The sequence below is a fragment of the Strix uralensis genome, chromosome 1 (genome assembly GCF_047716275.1).
Source record: "Strix uralensis isolate ZFMK-TIS-50842 chromosome 1, bStrUra1, whole genome shotgun sequence".
Taxonomy (NCBI): domain Eukaryota; kingdom Metazoa; phylum Chordata; class Aves; order Strigiformes; family Strigidae; genus Strix; species Strix uralensis.
This window is the reverse complement of record NC_133972.1, coordinates 33,568,726-33,587,587: the sequence shown is the minus strand read 5'-3', so window position 1 is coordinate 33,587,587 and position 18,862 is coordinate 33,568,726. Positions and strand designations below refer to the sequence as shown.

The window sequence follows — 18,862 nt, the reverse complement described above, 5'->3', positions numbered from 1 at the left end:
GTATTGGCTTGAATGCCAATTGTCTGCTCATGTTTGGAGAACTGTCTGAACAGAAACATCCATGTTTTTTACACGTGGTTACTTCCAGCAAACATGAGGTCCTCATAAGTCGCAATAACTTGTTTTTAATTACACAAAAACTGCCCAGATGGTTTGAGGGTACAGTTTTTCATCACACAACTCTAAGAATTTGGGGGATTTTATGCATGAAAACATATGGATAAAAAGATATATCAGTGAACTCAGAAGGCAGCAGCAGTTTAGATTCATTATCTGTCATTTGTAATTTGGTCACATCCATTATATGAGAAGTGCAAAAGCAGTCTCTGTCCCCAGTCATTGTCTAAATAATTGATGAGCAACTTGCAGTCTCTTCATAGTAAAACCAAAAAGTGAAATCCTGGCATTGAAAACTCAAAATCCAGTTCATGAGTTTTCTTTCAAGATTCTTGATGGCTGGGGGAGGATGTAGACCACAGGCTCTCCATCTCTCAGTTCCATGGTAGCAGGGATGGCCCATGTTACTGACCACTCTGTAAGGGCCATGCACAGGACATGGATTCCATCCGCTGCCCCAGTTTTGTGCTCCTGGCAAAGCTCCTCTATTTTCTTTTTTACTACTATTTCAGGATTTGGTTCTTAATATAGAAATCTGATAGTATGGGTCAGGTAAACATATCTGATAGATGTGCCTTTGTATATATTACATATTGACAAAACCACTGTGTTCACCAAGATTTCATGTGCAATATTGTTTGCCTGTGAATCCAAGAAAGTTGTTGTCTTCACATATGTCCCTTTCTGTTCACGGACAGGGGGCTGTGGGAGAGGGAAGGAGGAAGAAACAGTTTCCTTTTCAGTTTTAGAAAGAAAAACAGCTGATGCCATTATTTGGGTTAAGGATGATTAAGCCTCTGCTCAAATTTTGACTTAATAAGTCTAGTCATAATTATGATCCTAATTAAAACCAAAAAAAACCCCAAACAACTTTTAATACCCAGTGGTGAGGTGTTTTATATGGGACTGTACTTGGCTTCCAAACAATTGTTTCTATATAATGAGAAAAAAACTGTATGTGGTTTTGCAAGACCCTGTCAGTCAGGTTTTAGGTTTGCGTTGGTTTGGGGCCATGGTGATTAGAATCTCCAAAGTTGGAGGGGTTGAGGGTAAAAAGGCCTATTTCCTAGTCAGTGGTGTGTCATTTGGGAAACTTTGTCATGACATATCTTAATTCTCCCCTGTGATTAAATCACACAAATGTTTCCTAAGTGTGAGTCTAAAGCTGCTCTATTGGGAGGCAATTGTAAGTGTTTTAGTCTCTGTGTGACTTGGTGTGTGAATGAGACTTATGGTGTGACCTCCAGCATACTCTGTTCCCCATTCTTCCCTCTTCCTAGGAGGTTTTGTTTTTTGTTCATGGTGTGTCCTAGGAGATAATTGCTGCATTTTCGACTTCATCTACTTGCCAAAGTGTTGAGCATCCTTGTTTGTCTTCTTTTCCTTCAGTCTTTTCCCTGTGGTGCCTGTTTTATTTATTCAAAGAACATATCTTGTCATTTTCATTTATCTTCATCTTATCCTTCTAAATGTGCTAAGAATTATATCCAAAAGTCATTCACGAGGAATACAGACTGGACAATGATTTTGATATTAGGCAACTGAAGAAAAATCCAGACAGATTTGGAAAATGTTTGAGTTCTGCAAAGTTTGGTGGGTTTGGTTTGGCCTTACAAAGTTGAGATGGTTCAGCTTTTTAAGGAGCCCAAATTCTGAGGTGCTCAAATCAGTGGTTTTGGGTTGAGTTCCCCCCTTTTTTTTTTAAAACATCTGAAGCTGCCCCAAAGGGTAGGTGAGTCCTTACCATGGAGAATTGTGCCAGGGAATATGCTGTTTAACGAGCAATAAAACCAGCAGAGAGCAACTGGGTAAAACTCCGAGTTCTGTAAGAGCAGGATCAAGCCCTAAAGGTTATATGGAACCATCTTGTAGCAATATTCTGATTTTTATCACAACCACAAATATTTTAGTGTCAGACTGTGGCCAAGCCACCTGCAAATGTTTGTGATGGCCTTACTCCAATGAAAACAGGGAACAGCAATGAAAGTCTTCATTTAGACCCTGCTCGTGGGCTGTGCTCTAGTAACAGAGAATGGGACCCACCTGTGCCCGCACACAGCTCATTTCGTGGTGAGGAGTGGGTGAGTTCACAGCAGCTGACATTCCCAAGGGATGTAATTTTTCCCTACTTTCTTCTCTCCTTCTCTTTTTCCTCCCTCTCTCTCCATGCCTCTCCCTCCCTCCGTGCCTCTCTTTTTTCCTATCCCCTACTCTGGCTCTGGGGGCTTGCATATAAAAGGAGATATTGACACAAGGCATGGGAAAACATGAACGAATGAGCATTGTTGGGCAAGCCTTACTGGCACAGTGTATATACACACATTGTTTCAGGTATTAAGCTTCATCTACTACTGAACAGGCATCCAGCCAGATTAATCAGAAAAAAGGAAGAGCATGAAGGTTAATAACTTAAAAAAAAAAAGACAGGATGCAGTCCCACTTTCCTCCTACCATGTGCCTTGGTTGAGAACAAACAGCAACATTATCATTACAGCAAACTGGCAGGTTGGTATAAAGGTCCCAGATAGTATTTAGGTGGTGAGGCAGTCTCTAACCTTCTTGCCATCCCTCCTCCCTCCCCTGCAAGCCTTTAGCATGTGGGAGGAATGCTGTAACTAGTAACTACTTGTGCTGATGAAAAATCAGTTGAAGAACACTTAGCAGTGAAGGGTGTCTTTGGCTGATTAATAGCACATCATTTAGAGATAAGATACATGGAGGAAAAGCAGCAAGACATATGGAGGAAGGGGAGAAAAAATGATATAAGACATGCATTTGTCAAAGGTATAGAAAGGCAGATAAGCTGAATCAGCTCAAGATATGGGACTCTGAACTAGGCTGTACAATAGCAGCGTTTGTCTTATTTTTTTAAATAACTCAGTTTTTTCAGTGACTGAGTATTCAGCAAGGTATGTGAAAATTATGGTCAGACAAATTGGTGACAACATAGTACACTGGTTGCTTTATCTGGGCACATCTTTTGCTAGGTAAGATGTCTTTTTCAGACCAGCAAAGACTGCAGGTGGCTGCAGCCTAACAGCTTGGCATTCCCGGAGAAAGTAACCTGCTGCTGTTTTTCAAGGTAGTAGCAGACCTAACTAGTAATTATTCCAGCTTGAAACTCACTGGTACAGCTCTGTAGCTGCAAGGGAACATGGGACGATTGAGGGTTGTCACAGAACCAGCAAGTTGTTAATGTTGTACTGTAATGGAGAGGGAGGCATGAGTCCAGTTTCAGTGAACTCAGGCTCCAAAGTGGACATAGAGCACAACCATGTGATGTAGATTATCTCTTTTCAAAGTGTTGTAGAGCATTTTAATCAAGATAAGATGGTCTTCTGGCACAGCATCAGAAGGGAAAAATTGCAACCACATTTGGTGAAATGCAAGCAGGTAGGAGAACGCAACAGAAGGGGTCTGGAAGATGCCTCTGGTGCCTGTATGTACTGAAGAATCATGGTATCAATGGGAGGACAGCCTTTCAGTCCCCACATGCAGCATTCATTTTAACACCTATGCGTTTCCTTCCTGTTCCTCTCTCTTCCCTCTCATGATGCCATACGTCTCTCTCTCTGCTTCCAGATTACCATATTTTCAAGGGATTGAATGCTTTCCAAACAGAGGGGCATGGGAAATGGCGTGGTCATGAAAACTGCATGTAATGGGACCAACAGAGGTTCGGTGACACAGTTAGGAGCAGACTTGTTGTGACTGACCTTGGGGATTTGGAAAATGAAAAAAAATTCTCAGCTGTAGTCTTAATCTGAGGGACCCAAGGCGGCAGGACAGGGCTCCTCTGTGGCAAACACAGGAGTTTTACCATAGCAGCAAGCTATCTGAGACTGCAGCTGCTGGTTGTGTTCCCGCTGTCTTCCTTTAGAGCTTGAGGAAACAGAAAAGACTCCTATAAGAGATGTTCACAGGCAGAATCCCTTCCATAATGCAGCCAGTTCTGGAAGGCACTTGGAACTGACTGGTAACTCAGAAGGGTGTTTGCACATGCTAGAGAAAGTATCTCTTTAAGCTTCTGGTAAATTGGAGGAGTGCATGGCATCAAAGAGGCCATGGAATTATGTGCTTTTATTAAATTCAAAGACCAGTTCCCTTTCTAGGAAACCTGGGATAAAAGCCTCTGTTCCAACTCATGTATTTGAATTGAAGCACCACAGTATGTTGTGAGATGAGAAGAAATGTGCAGTAAGAGATGAAGTATCAAATGACTTCTCAATTACTTGATCAGGGCCATTCTGTAGCCTTGGTTGCGCAGGATTTAAGAACATCAGTTAGATCACTGGAAGGGGAGGAAAAGGGAGAGGTGGGAAATGAGAACATCTGACAGTGTGGTTCTGTCCAAGTATTTTTTTTCTTTGTACTCAAAGTTGGGCTTTAGGCCCTGTTTGATGTTCTGCTTCTTTTTCTTCTGTTTATGCTAAGACATGGTTTCTGTAGTCCCTTCTACTACACTGACCTTGGCCAACCTTAGCATGGAAACCCATCAAGCCACATGTGCGCAGTAGCCACAAGTCTCTGGGAAGCTCAGGTGAATTACTTCGGAAGTTATTACAAGTGAGCCATTCACAGAAACAAGTTGTCTCACAGCTTACAGCTAGTAGAGAGGGTGATGTGGGAGAAAATGGAGTCTGATAGATGGATCCTCTCAATCCGTTTCATCCCTTTTAGCCGGCTGCTGCCCAGGTCCACATGTTGACCTGCAGACTGAACTGTGCTGCTCCGTGTGTGACGTTTGGAAGCCTTGCCTGCTCCCCATCCTCCCCTGTTGTTGTTTGCATCGGCATGTTCAGGAGCTGCTGACTCAATCTCTCCTGACACTGCTAAGTCAGGAAGAAAAAGAGCAAACAGCACCGGTCTGTGTGTCAGACACAGCACAAAGGGGTGATTGTTCATTACATCTCTCCTATCCCCAACCACATACTCCCGTGCCTTCCCAAAAACTCTTTCTTACTGTAAGGTCTAGGGAGGGGTTGGAAAGTACTGACATATATCAAGATGACTTTCAGGGGACTGGAAGGAGGATCATTAGCCAGGTAATAAATAGCCTGACAACTAGGAATGGAAACAGTTCAGTGTGTTTTTTATCTGACTTGAAGTCAACTGTTATCCTGAAAGTTATGCACTTGTTACACACGTTGGTTAAATTTATTAATGAACACAGTATTTTATGCCTCATACTTTCTACTTGACAAAAGTCCTAAGCTTATTAGAAATATTGCTTGTTCACAGCAAGAAGACCAAAAAAAAGTGTTAGGGATATTGTGTGACTCTCTAGCTACTGACTCTTACTAGGATTGCTGCCTTTAGTTATGAAGAGAAACCAGCTCTCTCCTTCTTCTGATGGTTGTTTCAGATAGGCAATGAAACCACACTCAAGCCAATTCTTATATAAGTGGTTTCTAAGAAATAGATCATGATGTTTCTGATCTGTAAAGCTTGTCCTGCCCAAGAACTATAGGAAATCAAGGTCAGAATAGCGTACTGCACCCACCACTGTATCTGAAGAGAAATACCAAGCTTTCATAGGCATAGGTTGGCTCTCACATCAGACTAAGTAATAAATAGAACTTAAATATGATATACAGAAGTTGGAGAATACAGCACTAATTGCTTAATTATAGTGGTTGGTATCTCTTATGTACCTCCCATATGTATAGAGAAATATATATATATATAAATACACTGTATAAATCTTCTTTAAAGGTGTTATCAAAATTTATAGTCAGAGCTTCTGATTTATATGACTCTTTGAACTAAAACAGATGTAAAATCATTTTTGGATGGAAGAGGATCTCAGAGTTGCAGTGGGTTTGATGCGGCAGATCAAGCTTTCCTAGACCAGAAATGATCATTAGAGCTCTGCACAGCTGAATTGCATAGCTCTGCTCTTCATCACAGGTTTGCACTTAACATGCCGTGATGCATGATTCCAGTATGTGTTTTATCCAAGTGTCAGCCTGTTTGACAGGTAACTAAGCCACAGTAAAACACTAACTCAAACAATATAGACTTTGTTTGGTGTAAGGGTTTTTCTTTTATTATTTCTTCCTTTTGTTTTTATTTAAGAGAATAATTTTCAGGTTCCAGAGAAATAGCAAGCTTTGGGGTGTTGCCTCACACCATGTCAGTTCGGAGGGGGGCTTAAATGTTTGTTGGGGGTGGCACAATGGCTATAACGAGTGAGTAAAAAGTGAAAAACTTTATGTGCAAAGATCTCCGATAAAAATTTAGTTGCTCGCTAGGAAGTTATGTTTGTATCTGTTTCAATAAGGGAATTGGCATTGATATGCTGAACAGAAACCGCTTGAATTTTACATGGCTTGTTTTGCTAGTGTATTTCTGAATGCTGTCAAAGGGATATAAAAGCATACTATAAGTTAGTAAAGTGTTAATGTTGTGTTGGGTTTTTTTAAGCTGGTACCTGGCTGAAAACCAATGACAATAGCTCAGAGAAAAGTGCCTGGGGGAAAACACAGAAATTATAGACTATGCGTAAAGTGTACAGATCCTATTTTACCACCTGTAAAAGTAGGCCTCCCTATTAATTGATGAGTTGAGTTTTAGAAATCAGTGGTACAGTATGGTCCCACGTAAGGCATATAGATGGTTTTATTTGTACTTATGCACAGACCAAATACACGTTTGAAAAAAACCCCAAACAAACCAATTTAAATCAGAAGCATAGATAAATCTGACAACATCACCAAAATGACTTCTTTTAAATAAATGAAATGATGCTTGATTTAGAAGGAAAAAATAATTTAAGTAATTCTCTTATTTTTGAGACCTTCTAGCAAAGTTCCACATGGTTAATCATAATTTTAAATTCTTTTATCAATGTTTAGTAAAAAATTGCTGAGGAACTGTTGTCTAGACAGAACCTACAGGTAGATTGAGAAGTCTTCATTTTGATGAGTGCGGGAAGAGCGTTCCTTGGAAGAAGAAACAAATTAGAGTGTGTTTTAGAAACATTTGCTGCTATGAGCATCTGTATTCTGCCAACAGAGACATTTGTTCTGAGCTCACATAAATGAAGTGGAATTTTGCCAGTAAAAGAAGGGGTTGTGTTACTCCAGTTGTAAGATCCAGGTCCTAATTGGTTTATGAAATGAAGGGGGCAATCTTCGAGCTATTACCAGCTTCCTCTGCTGCAAGTGAAGTGAATCGCAGCTGTTCTGATAGGGTCCATAAAAACTTGGAGAAGTAATAAAATGTTTTCAGTGGACAATTCTCCAAATGAGTGAAATCCAAATCCCTAGCTTATTTGACAGTCTTTAGAGAATTGTATATACTTCCTGGGGAATTCTGATTTATATTATGTTACTTTTATCTAGTTCTTTTACCACAGCATCCAGGCTGACCGGTGCTGTAAATGTAAGAGCTCAAAGTAACATTCTTTTTAACCCTACAAATTGAAATACAGTGTGTACATATCAAACATTTGATATATTTTAAAAAAAAGTGCCTGTTGCTCATTTTCTACCTTTTCTTGCTTGTGTCTTTATACTTTTGTTCCCCTCATCTCTTGCTCTTTTTTGTAAGACTAAAAAAAAAGCACGGTTAGCATCAAATGATCCTAGACAAAAATTTTTCTGATGCTTCTAGTCCCATGATTTCTTTAATGAAAATAGTAGCTTTTTGGTCTTCATAAGTTTTCTTCAAGCAACTTAAAATTTTCTAGACCTAGTTAGAAGTCAGATATGTTAATCCTGACTTCTTAGCAGAGCAATTGTTCTGAACCATTTGTTCAGTTCATGGCAGTTTTAAGAGTGATTATGTACATCTAATAGACCCTAAAGATCCTTGGTGTGGATTCAAGTAAAACCTGACATTTTTGGTATCATTGTATATGTTGAGGAATTCACAGTTGTCTGTGAAGGCGGTTCAGTGCTCATTTAGAGCTCTGTTCTCAGCATTACTGGCATTAAGCATTCTTGTTCAGGGCCTAGATGTCTTTAAGTACATCTTTTTCTTTTTTCCTTTTTTTTTTTTTTCTCACAGAAATGTCTGTGATTTCCCAGGCAAAGACAGGATGACCCCACCTTTGAAAGTGAGATGACCTAAAAAGAATACAAATAGAGAACATAATGAGAAATTTCTTAGAGAGTAATGAATTGGGTTTCCAGGTTGCTTAAATCTCAGCTGATTGTGCTTGAAGCTCACACTGCTGTGAGCATCCACTTTCACACCTGTAGCTGGGCATTTATGCAACATATTATTGAAGATTCTCCCTTTATATTAGTCCTTGTATGGCAGATGTTGCTTGTCATATCTTAGATAGGCTGCTGTCTCTGGTGTCTATAGAGCAACCATACCACTGCACTTCAGCTGTATGGTGCTGTCTGGAGGGGCCTGTGATCTTTTAAGCACTTTGGAAGCAAGTGCTAGCTACAGTTGAATATCTAGCTTCCTTTTCTGGCAGATGGTTTCTCATACCACATGTCTCTGGCTTGTAACATGTCCCATGTGTTGCATAGGAAGATGTTTAAGAGATGCACAGATCTGAATGGTGATGTTCTCCTGGAGCATCTGGGCAGAGCTGCATTCAGAAAGCTTTCCTGGCATACTCATGGGTAAAGCTTGTGTTATCAGCAAGTGTTTTTGTGCTGTTACTGGTAACTGCTCCTGGAGAGATGAACTGCTGACTTAATGTGCCTGAAGGAATGTCTCTTTGGATACGCTGAACTTCATTAGTTCATTATCGCTGCGAGTTGTTGATGTAACTTTTTTGGGCAGCGCATGTAAATAAGCATTATGAAAGTGGGCAAAAGGCAGTAGTAGTTTTTTGATATTCAACAAGAAGGTCTGTTAAACTCAACAGGCTGTTATGGATGACTGATCTTGGTTGAAATACTGCTACAACATTTGAAGGCATGAGCTGGAACTGGTAAACAAGTGAGACCAAATTTGAACTAATTTCCTATTATGTCTCTCAGTTTGTGCTTGTTTTGAGTGATTTTGTTTGTCTGAGGTTACATGGCACAAGTATTAAACTAAGCCCATACTGAAAATATGTGTCAGTAGATTATACAATCAGAGCCAGTTAATACATACACCAAATGGAAGAGTTGTGTGGAAAACTTTACCTCTTTACAATTAATTTCCTTTTTAGTCTGTTTTAATTTCTTCTTTCTCTGCAGTCCTTTGCAGGCCCAGAGGAAAGAGACCTAGAGTGTCTTTGAATTGTTTCTGATCTGTGGGGAAATAAAATAGGAAGCAGAATAATATTTCTACTGTGAAGTAGCAAAGAAAGCTGGAAGAAAGCAGTCAGTGAGTTCCCTTTGTGCCATACTAAATGGATGTGGAGAAAGATATGGATTCTGGGCTCCATGACAGGGGAGAAAATCCATACTTGCTTCCAAATTTTCCCCTGGCCTCTATATAGTTCTATTGTTCCAATAAGAAATTTGTGACTCAGAGGATTTATTCAAAATCTATATAAAACATAATAGGCAAAGTTCATTCCAGAAGCCATCAAGTGAAACTATATTTCTCTGTGGGGAAAGCTGGGGTCCCTTCCAGTCTGGTCTTTTTCTGTACACAGCCTAGTAGCATGAAGCTTTTTGTTGCACGTTAATGCAACATCAGGGGTTGTGGGGCCCTAACTCCTATAAAGCAAATGCTAGAAACAGTATTGGACCCAAGCAGAACCCATAAATGCAGAGGGAAGCAGAAACCCATATATAAAAGAAAACAGGGGTTGAGAACAAAAGCAAAAAACCACATTTCAAACCTCCAGGGGGAAAAAAAAAATCAATTTTTGTTTTGGAGGAAACATCCTTGGAAATGTTCAATTTTCCTTATGACCAAGTTGGGAAGTTGTAAGATGTGTCCTTGAAGATGGTGTAAATGACTCCAAGCCAAAAAAACTATTCCACGTTGACGATAAAAACCCACCAGTGAGGAATACATTTCCTTCTTACTCCTCCTGCTTCCCCATTATAGGAACAGGAAAACAGAGACTCCCCTGCCATGTTTACAGGCCCTGCCTTGTTATTTGTATGATGGACAGAGCGCTAAAAGCTGTATTGCCAACACTGCTTATTGGAAAAGCCTGGAACTAATTAAGGGTCCTCATTTGTTAGTGCTCATATGTTCACTGGTGGAAATTACTTGGGAGAACAGTTCTACCAGTACAGAACAGTGCTCTGTAATAGAACTATAGAAAAATGACAAAGGCAACAACAGCTTTGGGGGAATAGGATGAAAAATATTAACCCCAAAAAATCTACACTGGCTTTCAAAGTCAATTTTTTTTTTTTTTTTTTTTTTTTTTTGTCTTCCAGCGGGGAAAAGAGAATGTAATTTGCCTGAACTAGATGATGATCTGTAATGTTTTTACTTGTTACTGATTTACTTACTTGAATGAAGCTTACGAATTGCAGTGGAAGTTTCAGTTGAGTAATTTTCAATATTAGATTTTGTTATTTTATTACTGGGTCTGCTGAGTGTTGCTTTCTATGGTGTCTTCTCCCAAGAAGTATGGGCTCTATGAATCTTTTTCATGCTACTTTTTCAAAATTGAGGCTGTGCCTTCCAAAACCAAGAAAACAAGCTACCCAGGCAAAGGGACTTTTAGTATTTCAGCACGCTGCTCCCTTTCTCCCTACATTTCTCCTGAGCTGTCTGCTTAATTCCAGATCTGCTCCCACAAGCTGACACAGGTCTTTGTTTACAAGTTGGGTCACAGGATATGAGATGAGTATACCTGTTGTACAGTGCCTTCCTTGTCGTTGCTGAGATATGATGTGCTTTTCTGGATGGGAAGCAGCAGTATTGTTGTTTCACTCCAGGAAGGCATATATATGGCACAGTACGATGCATCGGAGAGGAGAGTTGATGAGTAAATGATGAGTCATTGTCATTAAGGCAACAGAGTGTATTGTCAAAAGAAAAAAAAAATACAATCCAAAATAAGTTGAAGATCAATCTCTGAAGATTTTGGGCTTTGTTGTAATTTCTGTTTGCAGTTGCTTCTGTATCATGTAGTGTGTGTTGGATACATTCTCTGTTTTGACATTTGCTGTGACAGTGCAAGGCATACATACGTACACATGCTCCTGCTGGTTTTTTAGCATATGTGATCACTTATGTTTGCACCTAGATGCTCTCTTTGTTGTGAGGGGACGTGCTCTTTTCCTAGAAGTTGTGACATTTCCACTCCTGGTTCAATGGTAGCTTCAGGGTTCAAACTTGCAGCCTAAAAATGAGCTATGCTAAAGGGCCGTTACTGTCAAGAATAAAGCCATGTACTGTAACTGAGGGTAATCAGTTTGGATCACATTTGCAGATTCTTTATATTAGCTTTATCAGGTCGGGCCATCAGAGAGCAGATAGACAGGTAAGACCAAAAGACCTCTGAACCCAATTAAAGTTGTACCACAAAGAAATCAAATTCATGTGGTTTACATTTCAGAAAGTTACATTTGGTGGGCTGTACTTACTTTTATTCTGTAACCTAATGCAGACCATGTGAACATTTGAAACGCTTTTAACAGTTAAACCAGCTCAAATAACACAGAACCAGAGCAGCAATAAAGAATGAATTAAGACTGATTGCAACTACAGCCAAATTTTTTTCTCTTAAAGAAATATAAATGAGTGATATATTTAAAAACTACCATATATATAGTAATTTTGTCTTCAGCTTTTAGTATGATAATAGCCATTCTCTTATCTTTTAAAATAAATGTTTGGTTTAAAAACCCACAGTCTTTTATTTGCAGTGTTTTGGGGTGAGCTGGGATGTGCTGTGGAACCACAGACATTCCCACTGATGCACGTAGTTTAGGAATTGGTCATACAGCTCTGAGATAATCCCGAGGAGCTGACATTTAAAATACTTGGCATGATAAGAGCACGAGTATGTGAGGATAAGAAAATAGGTGTTTTATTTGCGGTCCCTTTTCTTAAAACCAATAGATGTGTGTGCAGCTTTTCGTTCACAAACAATCCTTGTTCACTGATGTTAGATAGGCTTTATGTGTGGAGCAAACAGACGTTCAGCTGGTGCAGACTGGTATGTGTTCAGTTTCTCTATTTGCTGAACAAAGAGACTGAACGAAAGTCCTGAAGCCTCCAGAAGACTTGGCTAGAGGTGCACAGTGCCAAATGTGCCTGTGTCCTGCAGCTAACTTCAGGAAGGTGACGCAGTTTACATCCAACGGGAACAAAATGACTGGCTTAGCACCAGGATCATTCAATGGATCAGTTTCCTCATTTTTGCTCTGTAACAATGATTTTCTAGGACTCTGGGAGGTCTTCCTGGCATTGGGGGGAGAGATCAGGCCCACAGCTCTCGTCTGTGTTATATTCTTTCCTGAAGGAAGAACTTCCTAGGGCCCCAACCCTTTCCTAGTATCTCCAAGACACTGAAATGCAAACCTCGTGCCATTCTGCTTTTTGGCACAGAGCCACCTGGCTATCAGCAACTGAGCCCAGCTTCCTGGCTCTGGAGCATGACTGCTAGCCTGAGTGGATACAGCACGTTTCCCCCAACAGCTGTCCTGATGTGTCTGTGTGTACAACAGCTTTCCTCGCTGCTCCTTGTGTAGAGCTGGCTGCTCTGTTGTCTTTGCCCCCCCCTTCCCCATAAGCTTTTGGGGCTGATGTGGCAGAGAGCGTGTTCAGGCACAGGGCTCTCAATTTGACCTGTTTGAAAACCAAGGTTGTGTATCACCGAGACTTTTTTGTGACTGCTGTTCTTCCATGGGCCACAGTTGGCAATTCAGAAGCTCTCCTCCTCTCCCTGGGGCGAACAGCTTGAAGATCTGCTCTCATGCTTACTTTCCAGAAGCAATTAGAGGAAAGATCTGTGTTGATTATTTTTTTTTTTTTTAAATATTAGTTACAAATGTAGCAAACCACTTGTTTTCTGTAAAGGAATGTCCCTTGTATCACCATTTTCAAGCAGTGGCTGATGTACTGCTCATAAAATGCAAAGCTGTTTCAAAGTGCTAGTGCTGGGAGCTGGAGCTGCTGTTGCTAATTCTCAGAAGTGGTGGGTCTCCATCTGCACCAATGCACAGAGACTGTTCTGCTCTGTGGAGACCAGAACTGGCATGCTCCCTGCTCTCTCTCGCTTTTGTTATATACGGGGCTTGACAGGGTAGTTCAAAATGCTTTCATGGAACTAGGAAGAGAGGGGTATATCCTGGGAAGGTTAAAATGGGAAAATGGCTGCTACTTCTAACACTACCCTCGTCACTCAGAGATGAAGAAAAACAGAAGTCTTCATCAAGTTCTTTAGAGAACAGACACTGTAAATGGGGAAAACACTTAAGTTCTGATTACAAGAACAACAGAAAATCCATCAAAGAATAGATCAAATTAAGAGGATGTTGGATGATGGACAGAAAGCAATGTCAGAAATTATTAAAGTGCTAGCCTGGACCTAGGAAATTTCACTTTCGTTTCTTGTTCACTACTGATTCCTTTATGATCTTTGGCAAATTTCTTGGCCTCTCTCGGTTTAGTTCACCAACTGTAAAATATGGAAAAAAATACTCCCTCACCTTACAGGAATGTTAAAAGGAATTTAGGTATTACAGGAGCAGAAAGTAAATAGGTTCCTCTGACACAACATCTTGAATGGTTGATGTAATTGAACATCAGGAATTTTTCTGAATATATGGTTCTTTGCCACAGAAATAGAGAAGAAGGATAGTATTATGTAATCGTGTCTGAAATAATGTACTGTTAATTTCTTGGAAGCTCAAATGTACTGCAGAAGATGCTTTGAACAGAGTGAGAAAAATCAGAATGCTTATACTAGACTTTCTCCAGACTTTGTGATAATCTAGTCCCTGTCAGGGCAGAGGGGTTGGACTAGATGGTCTTTAAAGGTCCCCTCCAACCCAAACCATTCTATGATTCTATGATTTGCAGAAAATAAATTGAAATGGAAATTAACAATCAGACATGTTTTGTAAAGGCAATAGAATGCTAATACACACAAGAAACATAACAAAAAGTAATTCCCTTTAACTTTTCAAAATCAAGATAAAACAAGAGCTAGTAAACATTGAGATTGGTTTCAAAGGAGTTCAACATATTCAAGTGTAGGAGGAATTTAATTTTCTTTCTCTCCCTTTTTTCTTTATCTGTTAAAATAAATTTGTTAATGTCCTGTTGAATCAGACATTCACAAATCCTGCAAACACTGATTTTTCTTTCTAAAAAGTATTATGCTTCAGTTATTTTTTCCTTCCTCATTCTAGTTAATTAATTCTATTAGAGTATCCCCCAAAGACTCTAAAACAGACCCCATTCTTTGCAAAATATCAAAAAATGAGTTTTATGTCAAGAGAAGTACAAGCCTACAATCCTCTCCCTTGTCTTCAGTCTCTCTATTACATGCTTTCTTCTGTCTCTTTAGAAGGTATCCATTCATTCATCATCTTTTGTGTGTGTGTTTTCCTTGTTTTCCCTGAACTGGGCTATGCAAACTGTCTTAGTGGCAGACAGACTCTGAGGAAGCTTTCCATCCTAATTCCTTTCTATTAATGAAAGTTATGAAGCACTGCCAGTGTGCACACTTCCTGCAAAACAGAAGTAAAATGAAAGCAATACGCTTCCCTAACCCCTCTCCTTCCGTGGGGCGAGTCAGACATGCAACAGATAAAAGTGACACTACGACAGCTAATGTTAGAGGCGTATCCATGCAGACTATTTAAATCAGACAGAGCATTTTAGAAAGGAAGATAATTAAGTTCCCCCATACATTCAAAGGAACTCTTTTTTTCTTCCCTCTAATGGAAAGAGCCCACTGAACTCCATGAGCTCCTCTATGGCCTTCAATGGGCAGTCTGCAGTGGTCTCATAGGGCAGCTGGAAAGTTGATTAGAGACTATAGAAAAGTGCTGTGTGTGCTCTTATACCAACAAATGTGAGTTTCTCATTAGGGTATGAGAATACCAAGCTAAAGGTGTAAGAGAGGAAATCTCTTACGCTATACCCTGAAAATACCTAGCTTCTATGAGCAGCGACACACCAAATACAAACACTAGATTGTCCAGCAGCCCTTCAAAATAAAAACCCTTTCTAAAATAGTTTCCACCTGGTGTGCTTTCTAGGCTCTTAGAACAGATTGCTCCAAGAATACTTCATGTCTTTTGTTTTTTTCTAACAAGCTATTAACAGCAGATGAAGAATAACACCCTCCAAACAATTAATGCAGCCTGGGGCCTAACCAGAAAAATCATTATTTCCAAAAAGTCATATTGACAGAGCTGCTGCAGCAACCTTTCAAAGCTTCACCCACATCCGACGACAACAACAATAAAATGCTGTGCTATTTTTCTTACCTCGTAAAGTTGTCATCTCAGCATAGCTAAACATCTTAGTTGCCACCCAGCCCGTAAACATCCTTATGTGGAGAAGGTTATCAAATAGGTCATTGAGAAGCAGCTCTCACATTATCTAGAGTATTATCTAGAGCCCTCAGATTTCCTGGAGCCCTTTCAATCTGGTTTAAGACATGGTTATGTTACAAAGACACAGCTATTTCTTGGCGATTGCTAGTCTCCCTGATTTATTAGCTTCTGCTAATGGATAAAGACTAAGTGCTCAATCTAATCTGACCTTTGAGACATGCTGGCTGTCAAGTGCCTTTGCCGGTTCACCCCGTCTATTTTACTGGTGTCCCTCTAGGAAAGTGTAGCAATCTAAGGAGGAGAGTACATTCCCTTTGGGTTACCAGCTTTAATTCTGTGCCCTTCACAACTTCTAGTATTAAATGTGGAATACCAGGCTGCTGCTTCTGGGAACAAGACCAAGCACTCCACTCCTTCTAGCAGACAGCCTTTCAGAGATGCCCTCAGTTGGACAGGTAACAGTCTGCACAGCATTTACACCAGTTTGAGAACCTTCTTTAGTACCTATTTGCCATGCCAGCCTCTAGCCTGCTGGCTGCCAGTCACTCCCTCCCCTGCTTTCATCAGGACTACTAAAATAAGGAGACTGCACTGTCCTCTTCTGACAATTTGCTTTTAGAGGTTCTGTAATCAAGTTTTGCTGACATTAAAATTGAGATTACATAAAATATGGATGTCTTAAAGTATTAAAAAATGAAGTGGTGAGGGACACTGTCTCTAAAGATCAGCTTTCCCCATTTAAAAGCAGTGTATTCCCAGATTCTGGGTCCTCTTAAAGACTTCTCTCTCTGCACAGCCAAGGCCTGCACCTCATCAGCAAACAATGGAAAAGAATCAAGTAGCAGGATCCTGCCCAGTTCACATTTATTTAACCCTTTGTCACCCCTATATTCTTTTCACCAGGCATCCTCTTTCTGTCTAAAACAGATGCTGGGATTGCTGGTGCCAGAGAGTTAATCTTATTAATAGTTTCTGTGTTTATTGTCAGAGGGACTTGGTTGCGCTCTCCTCTCTGGGCCAGTAGGTCAAGGGGTTCAAGTTCCCCACCGAGACTTGGAGCAAATTTCAGTGCTGACTGTGCACATTGGCCTGGGAGAGGGGGAATATGCTGCACTGGTACAGACCCTGAATTTCCAGTAAGACATTAAGTGAGGTCTCTCCTATCTTTCTCAAATATGCTCCAGGTAGAAATTACTGAATGGCTTCTGCATTAGGGTATTTGTGGGCTTTTTATGTACCACAGGATATAGGCCTGGTTCACTGAGCAGCCCTCCCTCCATCCCTGAGGAATGCTAAATACCCATATCTGCCTGTCTGTGAGTGCTGCACGTATTAGGACAGCGTAGATTATAGGGTGATGCAGTGCTGCTGTCTAGCCCCTTGCTTTGCTAAGCACACTTTTTAATTTAAAGTTGGGAAAAAGGAAAATTCAGAAAAGAAACTCAAAAAAAAAAAAAAAAAAAGAGAAAGGTTCAAGTGAACATGTTACCTGACAACTTTGTTTGGCCTCTGTGAACTTGTAACCTCTGTGGTAAAATGAATGTATTGGACATAAAAGCTAAATGTCAGCAGCTGCATTTCACTCCTTTTAATCAATGGAAAGATGTGAGTTTGTATACCCCACACCAAGTACCAGCTCTGGAGAAGGGAGGGGTGTAAGGCTAACTCACCACACTGCCACTCAGCAGGGAAGTGTCCTCTTCCCTTGTGTCCCTCAGGAGGGATGAAGGGGAGGCAGAGTTTTAAGTGTCAGGGACCAGGGCCTGTGCACTTGAGGTATAGGGGACTGACACACTTGCTTCAGACTAGCAGTAAATAAACAGGTTTATGTCGGGAGCAGGAAAGAACAATGAGTCCAAACTCTTTTTTTATAGCATGGAGTGATGACTGAGCTCAAAAAAGGGGAAAGGAAAGGAAGGGGAAAAAGTTGAGAAAGATGTTTTCTTTGGGTTTTCCCTGGAACTGTCCCTTTGTCTTCATGAAGTGGAAACTTCAGGAGTTCATCTGAGCCTTTCACCCACCACTGCTCTGCGCTGGGAGAAAGCAGCAGAGGGAGTAAGAACGGAAAAGTGCTCATGTTCAAGTGTTTCCAAATGTTTCATAGCCATATGCATTTATCGGTTCTCGCCCTCCACCCTATCACCACTCCCTCCGCATAAAATCATAGACTGAGCTCAGGCATCCAGTCAAGAAGGAAGCCTCCTTCTCCTTTCATAGAAACCTGTGTGTCCCAATGCAATGTTTATAATGCACTAGGTCTCAGCTAGGACAATTTGCCAAAAGGCAATGTCAGAGAGGTGCTGAAAGAAATGCAGTTCAGAGATTTCCCGGGGAGTCAGGTCATTCAGTGTGGGAAGCAGGCAATAGTCCTTTCTGGGCTCATGGATATAGGGAGCTTCAGCTAGACTGAAATGAAGGATTAGCAAAACTATTCTCCCACCGTACCCCCTGCCTTCAATACAAAAACAGCAGTTACTTTCCACTCCACTCTGTGTGCAAAACAAGCCTGAAATATGATATTTAAATTATTCCCAAGGATGCATCTGCTGAAAAGGAAGGCACGAGCCAGATCCTCCCTCGTGCTTGTTCTTTGTCACAGTCTCGAATTTTGGATCATTATAAGGAGGGAGAGAACACACTAATTCCTAACACTGCTAGTGTTTCAATGAGCACTGCTATCAATCATTTAGGTTCTCACTCTTTCTTATTATATTTGGATAAGTAAAATTGCCAATGCTGCAACAAAATCAGCCAAAGTTAGCCCACAGAAAAAAACAATAGGATTGAATGTGGTCCATTGTCTATTTCTGTACGGTACAGAAATAGTAAACCAGCACAAGCGTATGAGAAGAGCTCGTTCTTAGATTCAGTCATGGTGCAATGGATGTGGAGCTTATGAATACAGGCTGCAATACTGTAGTACCGCTTTGCTGTTGGCTACTTGAATGGCTGGTTGTGTTACCTGGTCATTTAAATACTCTGAGCCTGAATCCAGCCTCATTGGTGCTATTCTGTCTGCTTTACAGGGACACTGCGAAGAGCTGTTTGTTTATATATCAATGCAAGAATAAAGCAAACTTTAGAAACTTTCACTCATGTAATTATTTTCAGAAAGAAAGTAACTGCTTCAAACTGCTTTACAAAACATGCATTTTCTTCCTTCAAAGTAAGCCTGTTGTCGTTCCTTGTATTACCAATATTAGAATAGCTATTATATTTTCATATGCAAGATCTCAAAAAAAATTTTTTTTGAGAATGTGGGGGCTCTAGAAAGACACCAGAGATGGGTGCCCAAACTAGGGTACACGTTATCACAGGATTACCCACAAGTGATTTCCTCACACATCTTGCAGTTTGCG

At 40.5% G+C, this 18,862-nt stretch overlaps 1 protein-coding gene across 3 annotated transcripts in view; it reads left to right on the top strand.

The window, feature by feature from the left end:
- The window catches only part of CREB5 (cAMP responsive element binding protein 5), a 262,348-nt gene that overhangs the window by 86,764 nt on the left and 156,722 nt on the right, over window positions 1–18,862 (top strand). The gene's annotated exons all lie outside the window — the stretch shown is intronic.